At 50.7% G+C, this 6965-nt stretch overlaps 1 pseudogene; it reads left to right on the top strand.

Moving 5' to 3' along the window:
• The first annotated feature begins 755 nt into the window (after positions 1-755).
• On the top strand, positions 756-876 carry LOC136663443 (5S ribosomal RNA; annotated as a pseudogene).
• The last annotated feature ends 6089 nt before the right edge of the window (positions 877-6965 follow it).

Below are 6965 nucleotides of genomic sequence, written 5' to 3'. Positions count from 1 at the left end.
TCGTTCCTGTACCCATGTCTTTATTCAATTAAAAAAAAAGTGATCTAGGAAGAAATAGTATATTTATTAATTTGCAAGTAATGTTGCGAATAAACATTTATTTATGTTTAATAAATAAAGCAAATTTATTTATTTGCTTGCTTGCAAATAAACTCAATCCATTTCTCATATGGGGCAACCCTAATCAATAACCTCAAGGCTTCAGGGGCTTAGTGATGTGACCCTGCCTTCGTCTGCCTCCACTGCCTGTAACTGATGGCCTTGGGGGGGGGGGAAACACCAGAAAAAAGGCACTCCAACATTTATCTCCCTATATTTACACAAGCTTGCAAACTGCAGGAGCTCAGCTCTTTGTAGGGCACTTAGCAGCTACCTGATTTTTGAATAGCCTCAGGGCTTGAGGCAATTCGTTATCTGATCATTCCATCACTCCTGTTTCTGCTGGAGGCTCTGTGGGACCCACCAAAAATTGGGTCACGATCCACCAAGTGGGTCCCAACCCACAGTTAGAGAAACGCTGCTTTAGACAAATTCAGGGAAGGTAAGTCTAGCAACAGCAGCTATTAGCCATGACACCCAAATGTTCTGAAGCAGGATACCTTAAGATATAAATTGCAGGAGAGGGAGAACCACAAAGGCTGCCTATTGCATTCTTGCTCTGCTCATGGGCTTTTGGGAAGCATCGAGCTGGCCAGCTACTGTGAGATACCCAGTACTCAATTAGGTGTCCCCATCTTGGTCTGATTCAGTAGGGCTCATACAGGCAACTGTTACCCTGCAGATACCTGATCTCGTCTGATCTTGGAAGCTAAGCAGGGTCAGGCCTGGTTAGTACTCGGATGGGAGACCGCCTGGAAATACCGGGTGCTGTAGGCTTATACCATGATCTCGGAAGCTAAGCAGGGTCAGGCCTGGTTAGTACTTGGATGGGAGACCACCTGGGAATACCGGGTGCTGTAGGCTTATACCATGATCTGGGAAGCTAAGTAGGGTCAGGCCTGGTTAGTACTCGGATGGGAGACTGCCTGGAAATACCGGGTGCCGTAGGCTTATACCATGATCTCGGAAGCTAAGCAGGGTCAGGCTTGGTTAGTACTTGGATGGGAGACCACCTGGGAATACCGGGTGCTGTAGGCTTATACCATGATCTGGGAAGCTAAGCAGGGTCAGGCCTGGTTAGTACTTGGATGGGAGACCGCCTGGGAATACCGGGGGCTGTAGGCTTATACCATGATCTGGGAAACTAAGTAGGGTCAGGCCTGGTTAGTACTTGGATGGGAGACCGCCTGGGAATACTGGGCGCTGTAGGCTTATACCATGATCTGGGAAGCTAAGCAGGGTCAGGCCTGGTTAGTACTTGGATGGGAGACCGCCTGGGAATACCGGGGGCTGTAGGCTTATACCATGATCTGGGAAGCTAAGCAGGGTCAGGCCTGGTTAGTACTTGGATGGGAGACCACCTGGGAATACCAGGTGCTATAGGCTTATACCATAGTCTTTCGAGACTGAAGGTTGCCAACCATACAGGCAAGATTATTTCCCCAAACATGGCAGTATACAATTGACCTATTGTATACAGCATATACCGTATGAGCCTAACAGCACAATCCTATGTGTGTCTACTCAGAAGTAAGTCCCAGTGTGTTCAGTGGGGCTTACTCCCAGAAAAGTGTGTATAGGATTGCAGCCAAAAGCTGAGATAACCTGCATAGACATGTACATCTCTGAGGTCACTTGGAGGTTGATGATGGACTCTCAGTAGTTTCATACTGGGCTGTGTGTGGTGTTCTGGGCTCACCATGCAGGAAGAAGGGAGGAGCCAGGCACACTATCTGTGTCCCTCACCTTCCTGTACGCCCCTGGGTCACTTCTGGGGTCTTACAGATGTGATGCCCTGACATGGAGAGACCTATTTTCTGCCACCGCAAAAGGACAGGGCCCTTCCATACCTTTTGTCCTATCTGCAGTGAGCCCAGTTCCCAGTAGCTCCTCCAGTGTGCAGGCCAGTTTGTAAAGAAGTGTCCATGGAACTAGAGGCTGGCGTGTCATTGGGTCAGTTGGGGAGTAGCATTTGGCATGCCGTTCCAGCGGTCAGGAGGTCTTGGATCTCCTGTTGCAATTGTTAAACAACAGGAAGCCAGAAATTCTTGCTGAACAAACCCCGGCCCTGGGGCCACTTGCGGACCTCGAGGACTCCCAGTGCGGCCCTCACTGAGCCCCCAGTCTCCAATGAGTCTCTGGCCTTCCGGAGACTTGCTGGAGCCCGCACTGGCCCAACGCAACTGCTTTCAGTGCAAGGGCAACTGTTTGACCTTTCGCTTGAGCTGTGGGATGAGGGCTCCCTCCACTGCTTGCTGTTTCACATCTGTGATGCAGTAAGGTCGCACCTGGAGTATTGTGTCCAGTTCTGGTCGCCGCATCTCAAAAAAGACATAGTGGAAATGGAAAAGGTGCAAAAGAGAGCGACCAAGATGATTGCTGGGCTGGGGCACCTTCCTTATGAAGAAAGGCTACGGCGTTTGGGCCTCCAGCCTAGAAAAGAGGCGCCTCAGGGGGGACATGGCCTGATCCAGTGGGGCTGTTCTTATCTTCTTATGTTCAAAGGAAAGGCTGGCCTTGCTTTGTGCAAGGCCTTTTATAGGCCTTGAGCTATTGCAAGACCTTCATTCATTCATATAAGTTCATCTTTAGTATATTCATTTATGTAAACTTATTCAAATTTGAAATGTGAATTAATTCTTCTTTTTCCCCACCCACCCCCCAACACAGTGTCAGAGAGATGTGGCCCTCCTGCCAAAAACTTTGGACACCCCTGATCTAGAGACTGAGCTTCCTCCATCCTCCAGTGTATACATTGCCCAGAAGTTTGAATCTGTTGAAGATAATTTGTCACTGCACAGGCATTTGGGCTAGATTGCCCTTGAGGTGCCTTGAGCTGAAACTACCTACTTAATGACTCTGTATTTAATACTAACTGCATCTGAATATTGGTGATAAAGAGGGTGGATATAGCTACATCATGGTGATTCAGCACAGTGACTAAGAAGCCGGAATACCTGGCCAGGAAATAAAAAGTAATAATTTTCCCCCTCCTTTCAAAAGTATTTGTACAGTAATACATGCCATGGATTTATTAGTGACCCAGCCTTCTGACTGAACTCATTACGAAAGGGTCAGAATGTAAATAACCTGGTGGTATGAAAGCAAGGCAATAATAGAACATAAGAACAGCCCCACTGGATCAGGCCATAGGCCCATCTAGTCCAGCTTCCTGTATCTCACAGCGGCCCACCAAATGCCCAAGGGAGCACACTAGATAGGAGACCTGCATCCTGGTGCCCTCCCTTACATCTGGCATTCTGACATAGCCCATTTCTAAAATCAGGAGGCAGCACATACACTTCATGGTTTGTAAGCCATAATGGATTTTTCCTCCAGAAACTTGTCCGATCCCCTTTTAAAGGCGTCCAGGCCAGATGCCATCACCACATCCTGTGGCAAGGAGTTCCACAGACCAACCACACGCTGAGTAAAGAAATATTTTCTTTTGTCTGTCCTGACTCTCCCAACACTCAATTTTAGTGGCTGTCCCCTGGTTCTGGTATTATGTGAGAGTGTAAAGAGCATCTCTCTATCCACTCTGTCCATCCCCTGCATAATTTTGCTTGTCTCAAGGAAGACAATAGGAATTGGAACAGACCTGTTCAGAGTCTCAGTTCAACCAGACTTTATGCTACTCTGTTCTAGACCAGCAATTTTCGACCACTGTGCTGTGGTATATTGGTGTGCGACGGGTGGTCCGCGGGCGTGCCGCCAGAGTTTGGGGGAGGGTCATTTAACCGTATTCGTAGGGCCATTGGAGGCGGTGAGCCCCCCTCCAACAGCACAGTGTGCCGTGTCAGTTGTCCAAAAACTGTACATCCACTGTGAGTAAAAAGACCTTTACTCAGGTGTGGTGGTGGTGCTGGGGGTTTTGAACTTGAACTGTAGGATTGTATCATGGACATGTGCACCAAATTTCATTCCATGTGACAGCTGGCAGAGAAGGCAGAAGTCGAAGAATGCCCTTGCTAACTGGGCAAAAGGGCACCTTTCAAAGTGGTATCCCCTTAGCAGGGGGAGAACAACTGTCCCTCCTCAGTCCATGATGGTGTCTTTTCCAGTGGGTGTTACTGGTGTCTCCTTGCTGTGCCATGGTGGGATCCCGCCGCCTGCCCAGGGGGTCTACAGGTGGTCTGGGTCAATTCGCGGCACGCTCCACTTACCCTGCTTCAGCTTCCCCAGGGACCGATGGTTGTCTTGGCACAGCCTGTTTATTCGGGTCAAACGCTTAACATGCATTAGATCCCAGTTCCTTCACAGGGACCTGTGCCTTGCTCACTGGCAAGGTACAAACCCCACAGGTGGGGCATACAAAAGTCCACTGCCTGTAGGTAAGTCCACAGTCTCCAGGTAAGGAGTTGGGGCTTTAGCAGGACCTTCGACATCACTGCCCGGGGATTACGCGGTGCCTCTGGGGTGCTTGGGGGCTAGCTCCCCAGATGGCTGCCACGCAGTGTGGAGAGAATCCCAGCCCAGGTTGCCCGTTTGCTGTGCTGGTCTGCCCAGTTGTTCCCACTGCCCAGGTGCTGCGAGGCCCCTCAGGGCTCCCAGGTGGTTTCACTGTCCCTCAGTCTTCTGGGCAGCCTTTTCCTTGAGGATCCTTCTCTGGCTGTTGGCAAGGCTCTGGGTCGACCTTCAAAAGGAAGGGGCAACTCCTGCCCTTTCTGGTCCAGTAAAGGTAAAGTAATGGGTTGGCCTGGGCATTCCCTGGCTACTCTTGTGGAGTCCGCACCCCAGTAAGAGCAACCTCTCCCTCTGGCTGCTGGACTCCTTATGAACCTAGCAGCCACTCCAGCTGGGTCCACTCCTTCCAGCCATGTGATCTTGGGGTCTACTCCCAAGGAGGTCCCCTGCCTGGAGGCTGTATCCAGGTAGTACATGGCTTCCCTACTCCCAAGGAGCTCCTTGCTCTCAAGTAGGCCTGCCTGCGTCGTCAGGGCCCAGCCCTGGTGACACTTTTTTTTTTTAAGAACTATTTCATTCATTCATTCTTCACATTTTTATACCACTCTTCCTCCAAAGAGCTCTGAGCAGTGTACACAGCTGCTCCCCTCCTTTTGTCCTCACAACAGCCCTGTAAGGTAGGTGAGGCTGAGAGAAAGCAACTGGTCCAAGGTCACCCAGGACGCTTCATGGCCTCCGGGTCTAAGTCCACCTCCCATAAGAATGGCCCCACTGGATCAGACCATAGGCCCATCTAGTCCAGCTTCCTGTATCTCACAGCGGCCCACCAAATGCCCCAGGGAGCACACCAGATAACAACAGACCTGCAAGGCTTCCTGGGAATTGTAGTTAAGAACATAAGAACGGCCCCACTGGATCAGGCCATAGGCCCATCTACTCCAGCTTCCTGTATCTCACAGCGGCCCACCAAATGCCCCAGGGAGCACACCAGATAACAAGAGACCTGCAAGGCCTCCTGGGAATTGTAGTTAAGAACATAAGAACAGCCCCACTGGATCAGGCCACAGGCCCATCTAGTCCAGCTTCCTGTATCTCATAGCGGCCCACCAAATGCCCCAGGGAGCACACCAGATAACAACAGACCTTCAAGGCTTCCTGGGTATTGTAGTTAAGAACCTAAGAACGGCCCCACTGGATCAGGCCATAGGCCCATCTAGTCCAGCTTCCTGTATCTCACAGCGGCCCACCAAATGCCCCACAGACCACAAATAACAACAGACCTGCATCCTGGTGCCCTCCCTTGCATCTGGCATTCTGACATAACCCATTTCTAACCACTACACCAACCTGGCTCTCTTACATTTTACTATGTAAACATGAACTGCCCCTGTTGAAAAGTGGCAAATAAATATAATCAAGAATAATAATAATTCTGAATTTTCTACTGACTCTGCTTGCGACTGGCCTGTCAGAAACCCGAAACTCGGTGCCCATTCCAACCACCCTCACTTTGTGGTAGCTGCCAGTGGTCATTCTTGCCCCTCGAGCCACAATTCACACACGGCTGCAGCCCGAGAAAAGTGCAGAGGAGGGAGAAAAGCCTGTAGCCTTTGGAATAAACATTTGCCGTATCTTCTGTATCCCAGCAACAGGGCTGGCAAAAGAGGGCAGGCAGAGCTCCAAGGAACTGCTTGGCAAACCGCAGGCATCGGTACCTGGTGCAAACAGGGCGACAAAGCTGCTTTTCTGCTCTGGGCCAGTTTGCAACAGGGCCGCCAGGAAGGGAGAAGAAAACACTCCAGCCAAGCGACAGAAGTAACATGGCTGTTTGCAAGGCTGTGAAGGAATCTACACATTACCGTGTAGGGCCGGAGCACAGAAAGCGCTCTTGCACTATCGAAGGATGTTGCACGGGATCGTGAGCACCAAGGTGGCGACTGCGCCCCGCAAGGAGTCTACAGAAAAGTGCAAATAGGTTGGCTAGAGCCACTGTTCCCCCACAGGGGGAGGGGGCAGCGCCCTCAGGCAGGCTGGGAGAATCCTGGGGCCAACACCAGGTTTGTGCAAAAAAGAATCGCTCAAAAATAACTTGCTGGTTAGAGCACAGCGTGAGCAAGTCCCGAATCCCCTTGAAATAAAGGAAGAACGATTTTGCTCGTGTGAATGTGTCACTTGCCTGAAGGGGGAAGAGGGCATGCCCCCCTCTTAGCACACTCTTCCTCTCCATTCTTGTGACTAGACATCGTTCGGAGACATCGCTGCTCTTTCCCCAGACGACCTTCATAAATATTACTGTGCAGCCAGGTGGCCTTTCTTTTGCACTGGATTGCAGGGGCTGCACTTGTCGCATACATTGCAACAGGCAACTCTGCAGAGGGTTATTCGAAGAAACAGGACCTAAGGGGGGGAGCAACCTTGGCACACCGCTCCCCAAGACAGTCTTGCCAGCCAGGTCCTCG

This window comes from Tiliqua scincoides, chromosome 12 (assembly GCF_035046505.1).
Source record: "Tiliqua scincoides isolate rTilSci1 chromosome 12, rTilSci1.hap2, whole genome shotgun sequence".
Lineage (NCBI taxonomy): Eukaryota > Metazoa > Chordata > Lepidosauria > Squamata > Scincidae > Tiliqua > Tiliqua scincoides.
The sequence above is the reverse complement of the archived record's forward strand: the minus strand, read 5'-3'. Positions and strand labels throughout refer to the sequence as shown.